The sequence below is a fragment of the Lissotriton vulgaris genome, chromosome 7 (genome assembly GCF_964263255.1).
Source record: "Lissotriton vulgaris chromosome 7, aLisVul1.2, whole genome shotgun sequence".
Taxonomy (NCBI): domain Eukaryota; kingdom Metazoa; phylum Chordata; class Amphibia; order Caudata; family Salamandridae; genus Lissotriton; species Lissotriton vulgaris.
In genome coordinates, this window is record NC_141695.1 from 108,778,683 (window position 1) to 108,799,499 (window position 20,817).

General features: G+C 45.3%; 1 pseudogene; it reads left to right on the plus strand.

The window, feature by feature from the left end:
* Positions 1-20,817, plus strand: part of LOC147700927 (C-type lectin domain family 2 member L-like) — a 95,855-nt pseudogene that overhangs the window by 20,735 nt on the left and 54,303 nt on the right.

The following is a 20,817-nucleotide window of genomic DNA, read 5'->3' on the forward strand; positions in this document are numbered from 1 at the left end:
GTTACTCATGGTCACTATGTATATATCGGGGACAGCAGCTGGGGTCAATCAAGTGGGACGGGGATGCTTCGGGCATTCGCGCTTGGGTGCAAAGGGGGTGGGGCAATCTGGGCATTGGGGGTCAATCTAGACATTGGCGCTTGTTTCTAACAACAACAAAAAATAGGGTGCCATTGACATATAGTTCCCCTTTTAAGAGGGCCAGATTAGGGGGGGTCTTAGTCGTCTCACCTGTCCTTTCTTTCTTAGCCAATTCGAGTTCATTCATTTTGTAGAAAGGAGAGGTAGTAATATGGCAAATCACAATCATTTTATTTTCTGTCAATTTCGCTGAACACCTTTGTGTTCAAAGAGTATCCAATCAGACTGGTGCCAGCGGGGCACAATTTTTATCACAAAAAGGAAGATGGAACAGGGGGACTCTCGCAGGGAGTGAGAGTCGTCCGCAACCTAAACGGGCCATTCAGTACACGTATGACATGTAGAGAGAGAGAGAGAAAGAGAGAGAGAAAGAGAGAGAGAGAGAGAGAGATAGGCAGATAGATAGAGGGGGAGAAGGAGAGAGAGAGACGTGTACGAAAATGGGTCATTTAGTGTGCTCACAACACAGAACAGCAGGGGTTAGGTAGCACGGAGACACGAACAGAGGGGAGGCATAAACTCATACAGTACATACGCACAAAACTTCAGACGAAGGAAGACAGTACATATATTACATACAAAGAAAGTCATGACAAGACATAGAACAGTTATTGGCCAAAAAGAAAAAATCTCCTTGCGTATGCTGCGCATTTTTAATATCCTATTTATCCATGGGCTGAGCTCTTTTTACCTTTCCTCCTTTTCTTCTCGTTTGCTATTTTTGAGAGCGCTCCCAATTGCCAATACTTACACCTTGGTCAGCCGGTCAGAAATTAACCTGGTCGGGCTATTGCCCATAAGTGGATCTTAAACCACTTTTGAGTTTCGTCTTTTGGTTGGAAGTTCTCCAGGCTGAGGCAACAGAGGGTATTGATCAGGAGAACAGTCAGACAGCTTGGTTATATCTATAAGAGTGTGAGAAGGAGGTGGTACATTTCGAACATCAACAACATTCCTACCTTCCCAGACGGGTGCTGCCTGGGTACCCTTACCTCAGGACTTTTCCTAGTCCTTTCCCTATCTAATTAAACGTCATAATCGCGTTATCTTGTGTGTTAATTTCGAGTCAATTTCCGTCATACAGTACCCGTCAAGTTTCTATGTCAGTCCATCCTCCCAGTCGTTCTAACGTGCTAATTTCGAGTCAATTTCCGTCATACAGTACCCGTCGAGTTTCCATGTCAGTCCATTCTCCCAGTCGCTATGCTCTAATGGAGGAACAGTCATATCTAAGTCTAGCATAAGTACTATGCTCAAAGCCCCTCCTTCCTTTATCGTCGGTCGTTCGATCATCGCTCTTCCATTCTTCAGCCGACGTTCCGATGCGACCTGCAGAAAGGAGGAGAAGAAGGGGGTGGGGGCAGCATTCAAAACACACCATCGGGCATAGATCCGAAAATGTTGTTACCTACCACATACTCGACCTATCTCCACGGGGTGCATTCTCTACCATCTCGGCGTTTAAACCCAGAGGGACCAGCAGTGTTAGATAGATAATCGTTGATGGTCTGCGTATCTACATGAATCACCTGATCGTGGCTTTTTAGGTCATGTGCAAGGGTGGTGGTCAAGTGGCATTTCTTCGGCATCGTTTTAAGGGCGTCTGAAACACTTTTCCGGCTGTCTGTGACGCAGAATGTAGTGGCTAAGTACCGGGCCCCTTTAACCTTCAACCTTAGTCATACTGTACGTTTTTTATGTCGGTGACAGTAGCCATACATTTCGATAACATTCATAAATACAAACGCTACGATAATTTTTGCGTGTTCAAGAAATTTTAATGAAAAAGGTTGGCGCACAAATACGGGCCTACAACCCAGTGGGCCGGCTACGGAGCAGACTGGAACTGGGCATAAGAGGAGCGAAGTCGGGGCCATTTGTTTCATAAAGTGCAGCAGTGCAATGAAAATCATATCGAACTTTCTTAAGCGGCAAGTATAATGCGTGTCAAGCGTTCAATAATATCATCTCATTATTCTACTATTTGCTCAATATCTAATGTATATCAATTCATTGTTTAAATGCTCACTCCGTGCCTATTTCATACCGATTCATAGCTGTCAACACATAATTAGTACCCACTCTAAATCAGTTCATCATCCCAACACATAATCAATGTTCATCTTATATCGCTTTCTTTTACAAGCACATACTCAATATCCTTCTTATCTACTTTCATTGTCCAAAAACTGCATACATATCCCGGGGCATCAAAGCTGAGCAATCAGGGTGCAACAAGGTTTATTTAAAAAGTCTCATTTTGTGTCGGCGCCATTTTGGGCGAGGTCAGGCAAGTCCCAGTATAGTCAGATTGCCTCCACTGACTCGTAGTAGGACCAGAACCTTCCGTTGGTAGTTCAAAAGTTTCTAACAATATGGACCATCAGTCAAAGAGTGGGGAGGGCGGCAACAATTTTTCCTACCGGGTCATTCTGGTGTTCCACCGGAACTGAACGAGTCTGTACCTTGGCTGTATTTTAGCCATTTCCAAACTGAGGCTGGCGCCGGCAGGAGTGCGCCGATGTCGCGGCTCCCAGTGAGGGGGACGGGGGCGCCCATGCGGAGGGGTCGGGGGGCCCCCCGGCTCTCATAGAATCTTCAAAGTTGAGGAGAGAAGGCATGGGGCGTGTGCCCGTCCCGGGCAAAAGACCGCTTTTCGATGTGGACCCTCTTTAAGCAAGAGCGTTGGGGTGTTGCTGGAAGCCTCCACCTGGAGGGAGGTGGGGGAGGGTCGTTCACGACGCCTCCCCCTTCCAGCGACCCCGCGCCGTTCTTCGGCTCCAGCGCTTCGGTATTGGCCGTGCCAGCTATTGAAGATGGGGGGGGGTCGGTGGCTGAGGCAAGACATACCCCCCCTTTTTTGACATGTGGCGGAACTACCTGAAACTCTCAGGCGTGGTCATGTGGCGGGACTACCTGCAACTCTCAGGGTTGTCCGACCTCGCCTTGGCTCCGGTCCTCGTCGATGGCCAGATCAGGCAAGAGAGGGGGTGGAGGGTGGTCGGTGGCCGAGGCAAGACAGCTCCCCCCCCCCTGTGGCCTGCAGGGCAGCAGAAGAGGGGAAAGGGAGAGACCTCCACGATTCCTCGGGCCGTCCACCCTACAGCCTCCCCTTCCGACTGATGCCAGCCGAGCCCTGCACGCATCGAGGCCTCGCCTTCCGGATGGGCGTAACCGCGGACCTGTTGCACTTCGGGAGCTTCCGGAATGGGGGTAGGTACCTATTGGTTTGTTCCTATTTCATGTGACCGTTATTTGGGCGTGGTGGGCAATGAGGCAGACATGTTTGGAGCAGGAATAGGCAATGGAGCCTAGCTACCTCGTGGCTGTCTTGCTGTCAAACCTTTCGCCGTTTTATATTTCTCATTACAAACTATTCCTAATGTTTCTTATTTTCAGTGAAGTCGGGAGCTCATCAGGGGGTTACTGACTTAGCCCGATTTCTTTTTATTTTTCCTTCTTTTCCTTAGCGTGTTTCGAGCTAAAGTTTTCTGTTAGTAGGGTACGGTGATCACTTCATTTTTATATGTCCTTCCATTAGGGGTACTCCTGGACGGACCAGGTGAGTTACCTCCAATAAATGGTCCGGGTGGAACTAGATTATCAATCAGAGGGGAAGACATATCCTTCGTTAGGGTATCATCCTGGACGGACCAAATGATGTACCTCCACTTACTAGGGTAGCCTCCTGGACGGACCAGATGGGTTACTTCCAATAAATGGCCAACAAGTGGGGGCATGTGTCCTCCATTAGGGTAGTCTCCTGGACGGACCAGGTGAGCTACCCCCCAAATAATAGTCAATCAGTGGGGAGTGGGTAGGACTGACGGATTACAACGGGGACAAAAGTCTGCATCACCTACCCTTCTCTATCTGCAAAGACTAGACAGAATATTTCTATTCCACGTTGTTTGCAAACAGAAAATACCTCAAACAAACAATTCCTTGGACAACAATGTCCAGTCAATCAATCAATCAGTGGGGAGAAAAACAGGCATGACGGATTACAACGGGGACAAACGTCTGCATTACCTGCCCTTCGCTATCTGCAAAGGGAGACAGAATATTTCTATTCGTCTCTGTTTGTGGACAGGGAAGATCTCAAAGAGCAACAATCGATTATTTAATCAATTTCAAACAATCAGTGGGGAGAAAAGTAGGCATGACGGATTACAACGGGGACAAAGGTCTGCATTACCTACCCTTCTCTATCTGCAAAGAGAGACGAACGTTCCTATTCGCCGCTGTTTGCAAACAGAGAATGTCTCGTTCTCAAGAAGAGAACCAATATTTCAAGTAGCAACCAAAGCTAAATGAACCAATAACCAAACAATATCAGTATTCAAATACCGATTCCAATACAATCAATCAAACAATCAGATGGATAAAACCATCCTACCAATCAGGCGTAAAACGCCCTACTTAATCTTACCCGGACCGGACCATATGGATAGTTCTTTATCTTCCTCCTCCAGCGCCCGATCGTTCTCTTACTCCATGTAGCATTCCTGTGGGATTCCAGTCAGGACAGTAGGTCACTCGAGAGAGGTCCGTTCAGAATCGGTGAAGTTCATTCGATCGGCAGCCGGACGAGGGCCCTCTCAAGGCAGGTATACTCCGATCATTTAGATGTTCACTTCTTCGTCTGGATCTCTCTTACTGGACCTTATGTCACTGATGGACCCCGCGTTGGGACGCCAATTGTTGAAAGTGAGCCCATATTACTATCGATGCCCGGGCTGCCGGCGCAAGACGCCTCTTAGTTCCCATTCTGAATAGTTATCAAATAAAGAGACGAGCGCTGGAGGCAGGAATCACAAGAACAGGATTTATTACTCATGAGGAGAGCCTGTCATTTCGGACACGAAACACAGTGTCTTTCGGGAGGTGCTCTAACAAGTGAGCTGAGACATCGTCTTTTATACTTTACAAAACACTTGGCATTACAATCAGGACATTGTGACACAAAGAAAAGACATCCCCATAATCCTCGTGTCAATCCTACCCCACATATGTTTACAATAGAGACCCTTGAACTGCTGATAAGAGAAGGGGCAATGACGCAGCTGAGTGTTCCGCTGATTATTAGGATATGTGCGCCTGATCGTATCCCAAGGAGTGGGGAAGCCAGGATCAATAGTGGGTTCTTTGAAGAGGAGTGACTCCATACAATAAGGGGCAATAAACAGTATCTTCTGGCTTAGGCGTTGGCCTCGGACATGTGTGGACAGTCCATCGCGGAGGGAGGGTTTACTAACAGAGGGGTTATTCATGAAAGGAAAGGAGGTGCTGGTCAGGTGCGGCCGTGACTCCCAAGGACAGGGCCTTGCAGAAGAGGGAGGTTTATGACTTGTCCATGCGAGGGAGGAGGGGAGAGCCAGGGTGCGCACAGGGACAGAGTCGCACAGAGAGAGAGGTCTTATGACCCGCACATGAGAGAACGGGGGCAGTCAGATACAGCTGGGGGGGGGGTTATGTCAGCTGAGGCAAGGGATGCTTCTTCAAGAAGGAATGGGGGACTTTGCGTGGGTCAAGCAGGAGGGTTGCTTTTCGTAGCAGGGTCGCGCGGAGGGAGAGGGTTTCATGATCTATACATGTGAGAGGGGGGGGGGTTCAAATACTCGCAGGGGGGAAGCCGGGGATTCCGATGAGCGGGCAAAAAGGCCATGGTGCCTAAAATGGCTATCAGGTATATGTGGGCACGGGCTTTTACTGGCGGAGTGGTGTGGTTAACGTACAGGGAAGGGAATGGGAAAGGGCAAATGAACACTGCTTATGTACATCACTTTTCCTAATTTTCCACACAGGGATCAGTGTCTTGCATCGCGATCTGATTTTGCGTGTAGCTGTACGTCTAAGGGGAGTTGTCCGGTTTGCTCACCGCCACCTGCAAAGAGCAGAGACAGCCAGCTGCAAGAGAATGCTGAGAGTAGAAGGATATAAATGCAGAAAAACATTAGAGCTGCCGATAACCAGATATAGAGAATACAATCAGCTTACCAGAACCTGAGTAAAGAGAGTCATCATACTACAGTATTTGAGCAAAGCAACCCAAGTAGAAGTCCAGGGTTTGCGAATACGGAGCTGTTGATCCCTGAAGAGGATACCACAGAAGGTGCCAAGTGTGTCTCACGTGACTCAAAAGTCTTTAAGAAGTAAAAGGCTTCAATGGCAGCATGGAAAGAATCTATACAAGTTCAGATTGACCATAACGACCCTCCATCAAGCATGTTGGTAGGACCTATACATGGCACAAATGGTGAAAGTCCAGGTGCACAACATATGCTCTCGTTAGTAAGGGCCATAACTGGCTATGGCTGCATTCCTGACACCACCACTTCCATTTGATACAACCACAAGAAACTAAATGTTAGCACAAGATTGACTGTCTGGATTGAAATATTTGATCATTTTATTGATGCTCTGGAAGAAGTAAATAACAAAAAGATCATGTAAATATCTGAAGAATTTAGCAGGTGAAGGAATAAAAAATGGTAAAGAAAATACCACACAGTGGCGAAGTAATGTAGCGGCAAATCGAAGAGTTGCTAAACTAAGTTCAATCCAGTGCCAAATGTCAACTACAACAGTTACATTTTTTGTCAGAAAAGGCAGAGAGCTAGTGAAACAATGTATGAGTTTGTAGAAAGAGTTGATTCACTCAACCAACATTGCATGTTCAACAAGTTAAATGATGAAAAGTTCATGCGTTTCAGAGTAATTGATGGTTGTCTCACTGATTCCTTCGGACGACCAATGCTGAAAGGGACACTCAGTTTGGAACGAGTACTCCTGGCTGCTACAGCGAAAGAAAGAGTTAGCAGACAGGTCACTAAAATAAAGGCCAGAACAGCCAAAAACGAATTGGAGCGGAGTGTAAAAAGTCAGTTGAAACCAAGGGAACAGGCCACAAGGTAATGGTTCCAAAGAAAAATAAGTAGTTTTTTTCGATCTAGATTTACTGAGTAAAACTGCAAAATTAATTTACACTCTGTCCCAAAATCATGCTGAAAGTGAATAGATGCTGCTCTCTATGGTAATCGGGTGGCCCTCTCTTTCCTCTTTTGTAATGCTCCTTTATTCACTTTGTCATCCGCATTGTATTTATTGGTCATTGTAAACTCTTTTACAATGACAGTCTGCAGATCACCAGCAAACACAAGCGGCCCTGCCACGGCACTTAAATCAAATTATTTTATTGGAGCTTCCAAGCCGGGTCCTTCCTGGACCAGAAACTTGAAACAGAATCTCTTGACTGGGGCACTCTGTATTTCTTCGCATTTGCTGCACTGCATTGTCAAAGAGTACCTGTATCAAAGAACCTTGTTTTACTTCCAGAGCAGAGGGAGCAAGTGCAATGAGTGTGGCAGTGGCGAGTAGAGAGTCAGCCAAACAGCAAAGCTGCTGGGACATCCAAGTGCCTGCCTCAGGATGCGGGGATCCGAGGATCCGTTTCTCCGCAGCGAAGACCCAGAGGCCAAAAAGGCTAAAGTGAACATGAAAAGAGGTGAGCATAGGTGACTCAATTGAGCTGAGCGTGATGGGCTAGTGCTCCCTTGCAGAGTGTGAGCCTGGGCTCCACGTGGAAGTGGCCCAGCCAGGTCTAGGAGTGGCTTGCGGGTCGGCTGGCAGCTCCCACTTGCCATCCACTCCCCAGTTTTTACTACTCACCCTACATTAATCAGGCCTGCTGTCACTATCCCTTCACACATCACACTGCCGAGGCAGGCTGCACCTAAGAGAAGGGATAGAGCGGAGAAAAGGAGTGAAGTGCAGCCCAGTTCAGTCTGGCTTTGTGGCATCTGATTCTACATACGCAGGAGCACCTAGGGATCTGGCGCTTGTCCAGCTGGACCAGCTGCAGGAATAGCACTAGCAAGAGCAACTGCCAACAACGCACTGTAAAAGAAGATACTCTCACAAAGTCCTGATGTAGATCAATAAATCAAATCTACCAAAATATAAGGAAGCTTAAAGTCACTAATCCTTATAACAGTCAAACAAAAGTAAAGTTGAGCTCATTCAAACATAATGATGGAAGAGACATCAATCACAACAGTTTTCTCCATAAATGTTATCAAAGACAGTGTAGTGTCGATAAACCTTATGCCAGGGTAAAAGTACAGTAAACTGTCCCCAATGACACGTTTAACCCAGTCAAAAACCAAAGTGTATACGTGGGCTGCTTCGACACCCCTGCAAAGTCAAGGTTCATTTATAGCAAATGTGAGCATAAATTAACTAGAAAGAACAAGCAACAATTCACGTCCTTCCAGGCACTTCTTCAAGTACATGTTTACATGGGTCTGATTTCTGTAAACTACATCAATTCCTATCATGAGATGAATCAGTTTCCATCCTTGTTTCATGGACTATGAAGACTTTAGACAATGAAAGTGCAACCTCCGTCCTGTTGCTCATCAACATTGCCAAATTGCTTTTTTTTACAAGAGGCTGTTGAAAAAGAAATTGGGAGGGCCTGAGGAGGTGTTTGGGACCTTTTGCGACTTGACCACGGCCATAAGCAACTTGTTTATTGTTCCAACTAGACATACTCGGGCTAAGACACGGGCCCACCCATTGAATAGACAGGGCTGGTATACCCATAAATGTGGGGCAAGTAAGAAAGCACTGGTGGAAGCAGTATAATTAAAGTCCCAAACTAGGATCAGGTCGGCTAGGAAGATCTACACCCAATCCCTAAAAATAGCAAAAAAAGGAGTGGGCGGAAAAGTTTTGGGCGGACCTTCTGGTTGCTAGTCAAGGAAAGGATGCTAGGGGCTTTTGGAATTTGGTGGGATCCAGGAACAGACCTGATGACACGTTGAGGACTTGCACTATCCCGGCCCAGACCTGGTTTAACCACTTCAGGGCCTTATACTCACCGGTAGAAGGGTCCCTCAATGAGCCATTTTCCCCTGCCCTCTCGGCAGAGGTCAGCATTCCCGACCCCTTCACTCCACGGGAGGTCGTAAATGTAATCAAGTCCTTGGTACCCTTGAAGGCAGCCGGTCCTGATGGCCTTCCAGGGGACCTACTCCGGGGCTACCCGACCGAATGGGGCAAATTGGTAACCGCCCTTCTGAATGCCATCTTGGAGGGAGGACCTGTTCCTGAATCTTGGAAAGGGGCAGAGGTTGTTCCCATATTTAAAAAGGGTTGTCGGGACAATCCGGGGAACTATAGGCCGATAAGCCTGATTGACTCAACACAAAAGGTGGCGGGGAAGGCGATTCTGGGGAGGATTCTCCACTGGGTGGACGAAAACCATATCCTGTCTGACTTTCAGGCGGGATTCCACTCAGGAACGGGGGCCATTGAACAGGTCTTCAGACTGATGCTACTGCATTGGAAGGTGGTGGGGATGTACCATGTTACAATGCATACTATTGCAACTACCTACCGTTACAACGCGACCATTACAACGCATACCATTACAACGCATAGCGCTTTGAGGTGCTGGATAATGGTAAGTATAATTTACTATTCTAACTCCAGTCCCCGTGGACCCTAGGGAAGGTGTTGGATAGTAAATTATACTTATTCCCTATCCTAGAGCGCCCCCCAGCGCAATGCGTTGTAATGGTATGCGTTGTAAAAGTCGCGTTGTAATGGTAGTGCGGAGTAAAAGATGCGTTGTAGCGGGTGTATACCGGTGGGGGTGCTTAGCAAAGGCAGTCTTTATCTGGCCTTCATTGACTTGAAGACTGCCTTTGACCTGGTTCCTAGGGAGGAACTCCGGAGGGTTCTGCAGGGTCTTGGGCTGCCCCCTTACATTCTGTCGCTCCTGATTAAACTCCACACAGATAACTATGCCCAGGTGCGTTGGGGCCAGAATGGGGAAAAGACTGATAGGATCCCGGTCTGCAGGGGCGTCCGACAGGGATGTGTGCTAGCTCCCACACTATTTTCCTTGTATGTAAATGGTATGGTAGAGCACCTGCTTCAAGAACCAGCAGACGCACCCTCCCTGGGGGGCTTACGGATCCCTACCCTGCTGTTTGCAGACGACACCCTCCTCATCGCCAAGACTCCCCAGGGTCTCCAGAAGCTTCTGAATCGTTTTCAGGAATTTTGTTCGGCAAGGGGTTTGGTGATCAATGTGGAAAAGACAAAATACCTGATCATGCACCCACCACGGAAGCTAGGACGCGCTCCAGTCCTGAACTCTGTCCCTCTCGAGAAAGTCTCTGAGTTTGACTATTTGGGAATACGTATGAGCGATGTTATGAGCTGGACACCCCATACGGTGGGGAGTGCGCTGTTAAGGGAGTATCGCGCCTCATCAAAACAGTCCGTGGCACCTGCAATTGACATCTACAAAGCAAGAGAAGTCACTGCAGCGCTATACGGGGCGGAGCTATGGGGCCTTTGCAACCTGGAGGCTCTATCCAAATCGGAGAGCAAATTTTTGAAAGACCTACTGGCTCTCCCCTTGAGCATCCCCACAGTTCCGGTGCTCTTGGATGTGGGCTGCAAATCGATCAAGGACCAGGCTCGCCTCCGGCCGCTGCTTTTATGGGCCCGCTTATGGAGGGTCCCAGAATTGAAATCATATGCCGATGGGCTGTCTGAGGTTATGGGAATGGGGGCTGGCACAAGATCCAGTGGTTAAGGGATGTCAAAAACCTCTTGGGGAACTGGGTCTGGGGGCTTCTTGGGCTACAAAATCTGCTCCACCTAAAGCTATCCTGAAAAAACTGTACTGGGAATGGGTTTTCTCTCAACTTATCGGTAATCCCCATCACTGCAATTCCACCGCAGCCTTTCTGAGAATCAAGGACGTGGTGGCCTACGAACCCTATCTGGATTTGATTACCATGCCAATTGATAGGGCTCTTTACTTTAAGTTTAGAGTGGGCACTCTTCCGATAGGGGATCTTCTCTCCAGATGGAAAATGCCTGTGGAGTTATCGCCTTTTTGTGCCCTTTGTTCCACAAGGTCCGAGACGGTGGCACATATTCTTTTCGAGTGCCCTGATTATTCCCGACCAAGGAGGTGTTGGCTCAAACCTGTATTCAGACTGTTAGGGACACGCCAGCATATGGTGGCGTTATGTATCTTACTAACTGACACTTCCCCCCCCTATAGTCTGTGGTGTCTCAAAATTATTAAAATGGGCATGGTTGATTTGCTCCAAAAGACTGCCTATTTCAATTTAATTCACTTTTAATTAATTTATTGTATGTTTCATTGGCATTTTTTACTGTTTTAATCCTTGAATGCATTTTTAAATTGATGATCTGCAGTTTTATACATGTATGTAATGCTTTTAAGATATATCTGCATATCGAAATAAAGCTATCAACCAACCATGAAAAAGAAATTGGAATTAACAAAAAGCAGGGAGGTCTCCTTATAAATCCAATTCGGGACAAGGAGCAATAAATGGAAATGAAAAAAGATCCCTATCCTGGCTAGGCTTGAAAAAAGTATACACAGTATGAATTCATAAACCCATTAAAATCATAACCACATATCTAATAAATCGCAATAAGCAAAAACATCAAAACAATTTAAAATGGTATTTGAACAACTGTACAATTTATTCAATATAAAATGATACATTCATAGTGCCAATAGAAACAGTTAAAAATTGTGTCAATTCACATAAAAATTATTTAAAAATACAAAGTTGTCGACGCAGCGTTTCGGTTTTGTGATAGCACCTTCATCAGGACAAAGTTCTATCAATGGAAAGGTATAGAAGCCTCAGTGTTCAATTTGAGGTATCTTTCCGAATCTTTAAGGTCACCTTCTTATCAATGGGTGCAAGTCCACTGGATAGTTGGGCACATATAAATACTACACCGTCCTTGGAGTATGTGTATATTTTCTTGAGGTCAAGGGAGCCACCGATTTGTGGTAGATCTTAAACAGGCACCCCAGTGGATTGGGACTAGCCCAGGAACACAGCGCGTGGCTGGATACTTTGATACTTTCACCGTCAGTATAGATGCTTTATTTAAAAGGCGCAGTAACCTTCGAACTCATATTTCCGAGAACCGATTTAATCAATTGCCAGGCTCTTCTTTTAGTGTAGCGGCCTCCCTGCTCCTCTTGTACCTCTGCAAACGCAGGGGTACAAGAGGAGAAATCCACTGGGGCGCCTGTTTAATATCTACCACAAATCGGTGGCCTTGTCATCCACTTCTCCTCCACAGGATGTTAATATGCTGCGATTCTTCCTTGGTATGGCCAGTTATTGTTCAAGGTAAATACATGACTTTGCCACTGTGAGTGCCCCATTGAAAGACTTCACAAAACAGAATGTTCCATTTTGATGGCCATATGACTGTGACCAAAGCTCCAAGAAAATTAAGTTTGCAATTGAGAATGCCACTAAAATGGCATACTTTGATCTGAAATTGCAGACAGAGTTTGTTGTTGATGCAAGCCCAGTGGAGTTGAGTACCATAATTGCCCAGCACCTGGGGCATCCCAATGCCCTAAGACACATTGTGGCTAACGCTGGCAGGAGTTTGTCAACGGCTGGACGAGCCTATTCATAACCTGAAAAGAAAGCCTCGATGTGGTTTGGGCTTGTGAACATTTTCATATTTTCCTGTATGGGAAGCATTTTACTGTCGTCACTGACCACCAAGCAACGCTCACCATTTTTGGCAATATGAAAACCATGATGCCCCCTCAAGTTGAGAGTTTGGGTTTACAACTGCATGAGTATGATTATACAATTGTGCATTGTCCAGGAAAAAATAAAAATCATGCGCACTACTTTATACGTATACCAATATTATGTCATGGCACCACTTTTAAAGCGGCTAATGCCTATGTTAGCTACATATCAAAACACAGTGCACTTGCTCCCAGTCATTAGAACAAATCAATCATTGCTGCCACGAGAACTGTTGGAGATCTGCAAATCCTAAAAGACATGATTACCAATCAGTCTTGGAGAAAGCATGCTCAACCTCTTCATAATGACCTAAAATAGCAGAAATTCAGAAATGTTCAGGCAGAACTTTCAGTTACTCCAGAAGGCATTCTTTTATATGGATCACAAATTGTTATGTCTGAGAGTCTGAGACAACAAATCATTGATCTTGCACTTGAGGGACATTGTGACATTTTTGCTAATAAACTATCTCTGTGGGGCCAAGTGTGGTTCCCTCGTCTTGATGAAGAGATGAAAAGGAATTAAGGGCCTGTTATTTGTGCAACTGCTTGCATTCAAAACTACCCCTCATCCATTAAGCATGTCTGATCTCCCAAAGCATGCATGGGAGAAGATTAAAATTGATATCCTTGGACCCCTTGACAATGGTCATCATCTCCTAGTCATTGTTGATGAATACTCCTTCTTTCTCCTTGTAAAGAATGTCGTCAACGTTTCACAACAGTCATTGAAAGATGATAAAGTATTTTTGCAACATGGGATTTTCTTCATTTTGAAATCTGACAATGGCCTGCCTTTTAGTAGTTGAGAATTTAAAGAATTCCTCATTCATCTCAACGTCAAGCATCAGAAAAGCACACCTCTCTGGCCACAGGCCAATGCTGTTGTCAAGACGTTCATGCACACCCTCAAGCTTGATCTCAAATCAGTTCTTCAGTCTACGCTTCATGTCCCCATTCTACCAAGGGTGAAAGTCCTGCCACCTTAATATTTGGGAGAACCATAGGAACCAAGTTGCCACAATGGACCGTTGAAAGATCTATTAACATTGACAAATTCACACTACTGATCCGTCTCACAAATGGAAAATTATGACCTTTGCGTGTAGACGCTGCTGTGCTAGGAGCACTGTGCTTAATATAGGGGACCAAGGCATTGTCAGGCAGAGACGGAAATGTAAGTCTGATGTTCCTTTTGATGCTGACCTACCGAGGGCTGTGACCAGCGAAGGACACCTGGAAAGTCCATTACGCCAGATTCTTCTCATTTCATACCCCTGCCTTGACCTTTGCCAGCTCCAGATGTCAGAAGTGAGACTTCTCCACTTTGAATCCGGAGAGTCCAACAACTGCACCAGTGTCCTTGTCACCAGTGCCAGTCATGGACACTTCTCCTGTATCTCTGCAGCCTCACTTGCCAAGATCCAGGCAATTAATTCGAGCACCAAGACAAATTATTGAAGAGTTATGATGTATATGGGTATTATTTGTACTTTTTATTTAACAAAGGGGGAGCGGAGTGTCTTGTGAGTGAGAGAGGGAGGGACCTTTTTAGTCCCCGACTGACTCCGTAGAACAGTGACAAAAGTGCTTGGATCAATGAAGTCGCTTTGCTGGTGGCAGTCAAAAGTGGTCATCTGTGTAGGAGAAATACATTTTAAATTCTGAAGTATGGTGCTTGGTAGATGTAAAGATAATACTTTTTAAATAGGTAGAGCTTTGGGTAATGTATAAAAGTTTATTTTGAATTCCATGTTCAATAGTTACAATTATTTGACTAATGACTCTTGCATTATCATTATCATCACACACAATTTGAAAGATCTAAGGTGTGTGAGTTGTGCTTTTAATCCTAATACCATGATTTAATCCTGATATGAGCTCTTTGGAGAAGTGTTGGAAGTGTAAGACACAGGTACGTATGTCAAGAAGGTAGGATGTCATGTCTTTTTGGACTAGTGACGTATTCAGAGTTTGGGGTGTTGAGAGCAGAGCCACAAACAGACAGAGCACTCAGGCACAAATCTCTTGACATGTCTGCCAAGGGTAATCTATAATTACTGTATCATTTGATTGATAGGTCCAGTAACCCCATCTTAAAGTGTTTTTCAGAGCATATGTGATGAACAAATAGAATAATAACATACATATCCAGGTACTTGAACTCATTTCTCTTTGCTGACTTGCTGGTTTTTTATTTACTGTTAGCCATATGAATCCCTTGTGTAGTGCATGGATGGCCAGTGTCCATTCACAGCAGTGAAAGAGCATTGCTTTTATTCATGTTTGAGGTGCCCGTTCCATTTGCATGAGACATCGCCACCCACCACTCCCCCGCCTGGCTTCAGTTCCCTTCACACCAAAGCTCCCCTGAGAACAATGGTTAATGTGACTGTGATGCTTGCCACACACCAGCTCCCAAAACACTCCTCACAGCACTTAATGTGACTGTGATGCTTGCCACACACCAGCTCCCAAAACATTTCTCATAACACTGCTCCTAAGAGCATATCCAGGGTGAGTGTTCTCTTGGCTGGCAGTTAGGTGAAATGTGCATCCTTCTCCACCCCACCACCCGACCTCCATCCCGGCTCCGATATCAAAGACCCTGCTGGTGACCTGCCTTGGGTTAAAGGCAAGGAGTGGAGCTGGCATCTTTGCAAACCCTGTACGCGTGGCAGTTTTATACCGCTAAAAAGAAGAATGTTAAATAATAATGTAACCCTGAGAGGTGTTTTTGGTGACTCCTCACCTGAGGTTTGGACAACTTGGTGGCCTTAAGATGTCAAACCTCTCCCCCCCCCCACCCCCCAACCCTAATGCCCCCTGCCATCCCCGCCTGGGTAGGGCAACAAAACTCGGTAAAAAACCCAGGAACCAAAATTGTGTGCACTGTTTTTAAACCCCAAATTCAGGCACTGGTGGAATTGAGAGTACCCTGTCCTTTCAACCCCCAATTCAGGCCCTGGTGGGTTCTCGTTTTGGGATATTACGTTCCTTGAAAAAAAAATGTCCATGCTTCTCTAGAAGTCACAATTGTTCTTTGAACTTGTACGAATAGTTGTATGCAATGCTTATCTTAAACTCCTGATTCTCCTTCACAGTAAGCCAGGAAAGTCAGAATAATGAAAATGGCTCCTACCTCCTTGTTTGCTCGGAGATGCGAGCAACAGGAAGTGTTCATTCACACTTAGGCACAGACAAGTTACAAATCATTCACCTTCTCTCTCATGCAGCAACAACTATGCCTCCATGTCCTGAAGATGGCTGGATCTGGAGTACAGGGAAATGTTACTACTTCTCCAAGAACACAACTGACTGGAAATCAAGTCAGGACTTTTGTTCTTCCAAAAGCTCTTCACTCGCCATCTTAAAAGATCCAGTAGTGCTGGTAAGAGTGCAAAATGTAACCTAAACAATAAACACATTTGTCAGGTTTATAAATGGGGGGGGGGGGGGAGTCACAATGTTTTGCATAATGAAAAGTTCAAATGTGAATCTGTATTAAAGAGAGTGCAGTTTTCTGTGTGTGATGATAAAGCCTACGAAGAATGACCTTGAAACGGGCGCTCATCACAGTTGGTTTTCTGGCCATGTCATCTCATTATATGTTCTTTCAGCATTATGATATACTTTGTGTACACAAAGAGCAGCTTTATAACGAAGACCCACTACAATAACAAATTATCCTATAAATATATAGGGCCAGATGCATCAAGGGTTTTTGCATTCGCAAATGGTGCGAATCGCAAAATTCGGCCGTTTGCGAATGCAAATCACGTTTTTGGGATACATGAAGCATTTTGCTATTTTCGCAATTTAAGAAATCGCAATTTTATTGCGATTTCTTAAATTGCGATTGCAATTAAGAAATCCCAATTTTGCGATTTCTTAAATGCAATGCATGATTACTTTGGAATTGCGAATTCGCAATTTGGAAGGGGTAAATTAGCATGAAGTTGAACTTCATGCTAATTTACCGAAAACTTTAAAACATGCACTAGTTGCATATTTGAAAGTTTTTATTTACACACACACATGTCCTTGGGTCATGTGTGTGTGTAAATTGCACTTACAGTTCAATTTCAGGGGTGCAGGGAGGGGTTCTTTGAACCCCCCCTGCACCCTTGAAATTGCATTCACATTTTGCGAATCGCAATTTGAAATTCGCAAAATGTGAATGCCTTCCCATTGATTCCAATGGGCCTTTTGGCCCATCGGAATCAATGGGAAGGGTTTTCCTTAATTGCGATTCGCAAATTGTGAATCGCAATTAAGGAAAAATACTGAATCGCAAAATAATTTGCGATTTTTTTGATGCATAGCATTTTGCGATTTCTTAATTGCGATTCCTTAATTTTCGCAATTAAGAAATCGCAAAATGTTACAATGCTGCATCTAGGCCTATTCTTCAGCCGTAGAAAGCTGTTAAAATTGAATACCTCCTGAATGGAGTATCCATATGACTAAAGACTGTTTCAGCTGCCCAACTATTGGGATGGCTTTAGGGGCAGTAGGAGAGATTTGATTTAATAGCTGAATGACATACGGAAATACTCTATGAAGGTCCTAAATCGTTGCCAGTTTCTAAGGTGGACAAAATAGCACAATTTACTAGTCTTCCCCTGCATTAATCGCATGATCCTGATGTCATGGAACTGAATCCTGTCTTTGTTCTTTGTTTTGAGATCCTTACAAAGAGTAATATTGACTCATGTTATAATAAAGACTGTCGTCAGAACCTTAGGGGCAATTCAGTTTATGGAGTGCCTAAAGCAAATGGAATAATTATCATTACATTTTGGTTAAATTGTATTTCTTCTTTCGAGATATGTACAACAACTGAGCTATTACTCTAGGGCAGTGAGTACTGGATGTATGATATTACAGTGCATATTTTACCATGTGTTCCTTTCCCAAGCAAATGTTTAGGCAACACGAAATTACCTTTAAAATGCCTGGCTTTAGAACGCAGACCCTTACAATGTACATCTTTTCCATGCATTTTGTTTTTCAACCTACATGTCAAAAAAATTCCATATCAGAAGAACGTATGTCTAGTCGCAAATTACAATTCAGGCTTCAAAAACAGCATTGTGCTTTGTACTGCCTTAATTAGTAGATTAATTCTGAACATCAAATTATACAATCTGTTTTACCCAAAAAGAAGAAAAAAATGGTACAATTTCTGAATTATTAGGAAGAAAACTGGATTGGCAATGTAAACAGATCAGATTGCAGAAGGAAAATCATGTTTTCCAATAGAACGGTGGAACTGTAACTCGACCTGTTTAGAGACAGTTGTAAAGACTAATAAAGCCATTGATGGTTGAAATAACTCCTTTTAGTAGTGCAATTAGAAAAACTCATCCTAACCTACTTCAAGTATAAATTACAGAAAGTTAGAATTTATTTAACTATAATTATATTATTAATCATTTAAAAATGTAGGCATCTTTAAATAAATATACCAGAGTATTATTTCTAAAATATACATACCCTATAATTAACACACTCCCCATCTCCTGTAACTCTCACACCCGCTTCTAAATAAAACATTTTATAAGTTTAATATTAATATTTAAAAAAAATACCACTAGATAAGTAAAATGTATTATTACCAAAGCAGTAAACTACTCCCAACTTTAATAACATGTTAAAAGTTAACCTCTTCAGCGCGGTGCGAATTTTCGCGCTGTGCTGAAGTTTCGAAAAGCGGGTGTGGTCATGACGGAACGGTTCCGTCATCCGCACAGCCCAACCGACGCTGATGACGGAACCGTTCCGTCATAAGCATCGAAGGGGTTAAAACAATCTTGCAATTATACAAAGTGCCATTGTTTTGGAGGGTAAGCCCGCCCAGCCCACCTTTTTCCTTGTATTAAAACTTATACCATAGTATTTAATTGTGTGATAGTTTCATTTTGGGTGGGTTGTAAGCCCCGACCTCCCCACCCCCTTTTTCTTAATAATATTTATACTATATTATGTTTTAAAGATTAAAAAACTAATAAATTAACCTACTTGCCTTTATATATGTGTGGTAAAGGCATATGCAAGGTAAACACTGTCTAAGGGCATTGCAAGGAAAATACAGAGTTTCTCGTGTGTACCCAACTTAAGTAATGAGCTCAGTCCTTTTCAGGGTGAACCACTGGGTCACTAAATAAAGCTTTGCTCAACCCACTGGTAGCGATTATCCTAGGCAGACAACTTTAACTTGGAGGCCATGTGTAAAGTATTTATGTAGTCCCAAAACATACTAAAAGGATTACACAACACAGGAAACATCACCAATCCAATCCAATCAGAAATTTGTATAGCGCGCTGCTCACCCAGAGGGTCTCAAGGCGCTTAAGGGAGAGGGGTTTGTTACTGATCGAACAGTCAGGTCTTGAGTTGCTTTCTGAAGGAGAGGTGGTCCTGGGTAAGATGGAGGTGGGTGGGGAGGGAGTTCCAGGACTTGGCCGCCAGGTAGGTTAAGGATCTTTCTTCCATGGTGGCTCTTCGGATGCGTGGAATCGTGGCGAGGGCTTGGTTGGACGATCGTAGTTGGTGGGTGGGGGTGTAAAAAGTCAGGCGATTGTTGAGGTATCTGGGTTCTAGGTCGTGGAGGGCCTTGTGTGCGTGGGTGAGGAGACGGAACGTAATTCTCTTGTTGACGGGGAGCCAGTGCAAGTCTCTCAGGTGTTCGGATATGTGGTTGTGTCGAGGTATGTCCAGGATGAGTCGCGCGGAGGCGTTCTGAATGCGTTGAAGCGTTTCTGTAATTTGGCTGAGGTTCCGGCATAGAGGGTGTTTCCGTAGTTCAGTCGGATGGTGACAAGGGCTTGGGTGACTGTCTTCCTTGTTTCGGTGAGGATCCATCGAAAGATCTTTCGGAGCATGCGTAGGATGTTAAAACATGATGAGGAGACGGCGTTGACTTGTCTGGTCATCGAGAGGGAGGAGTCTAGGATGAATCCCAAGTTGCGGGCATGGTCCGTTGGTTTGGGTGCGCTGCCTAGGGCCGGGGGCCACCATGAGTCGTCCCAAGCAGAGGGCGATGATCCTAGGATGGGAACTTCCGTCTTGTCTGAGTTCAGTTTTAAGCAGCTGTACTTCATCCACCCTGCTACGTCTTTCATCCCTTCGTGTAAGTTGGTTTTGGCGGTGGTTGGGTCTTTGGTGAGGGAGAGGATCAGCTGAGTGTCGTCAGCGTAGGAGATGATGTTTAGGTTGTGTTGGCGTGCGATGGATGAGAGGGGGCTCATGTAGACGTTGAAGAGGGTGGGACTGAGCGATGATCCTTGTGGTATGCCGCAGATGACTTCGGTGGCCTCTGATCTGAAAGGGGGAGGCGGACTCTCTGGGTTCTTCCGGCGAGGAACGAGATGATCCAATCCAATGCCTTATCTTGTATCCCGACTTTCCTGAGGTGATGTACACGGGTGCGGTGGCAGACCGTGTCGAACTCTGCGGAGAGGTCCAGGAGGATGAGGGCCGCTGTTTCCCCGTTGTCGAGCAGTGTTCGGATGTCGTCTGTGGCTGGGATGAGGGCGGTTTCGGTGCTGTGGTTGACTTGCAAGCGGGACTGTGAGGGGTCGAGGGAACTGTTAGATTCAAGGAAGGCGGCGAGTTGACTGTTGACGGTATTCTCTATGACTTTGGCGGGGAATGGGAGGAGCGAGATGGGGCGATAGTTCTTGAGTTCGGTGGGGTCTGCTGTAGGTTTCTTCAGGAAGGCGCTGAGTTCGGCATGCTTCCAGCTTTCCGGGAAGGTAGCTGTGTTGAAGGAGCAGTTGATGATATCCCGAAGTTGGGGTGCGATGACGGAGTCGGCCTTGTTGAAGATGTGATGGGGGCAAGGGTCGGTTGGCGATCCGGAGTGGATGGAGTTCATCATGCGGATGGTGTCGTCGGTGCTGATCGGGGTCCAGGCACGAAGGGTGGTGGTGGGGGGCTTCAGGTCAGTGGTGGGAGGAGTGGGTTGGTCGCCAAAGCTGTTATGTATGTCTGCGATTTTGTTGTGGAAGAATGAGGCTAGAGAGTCACAGAGA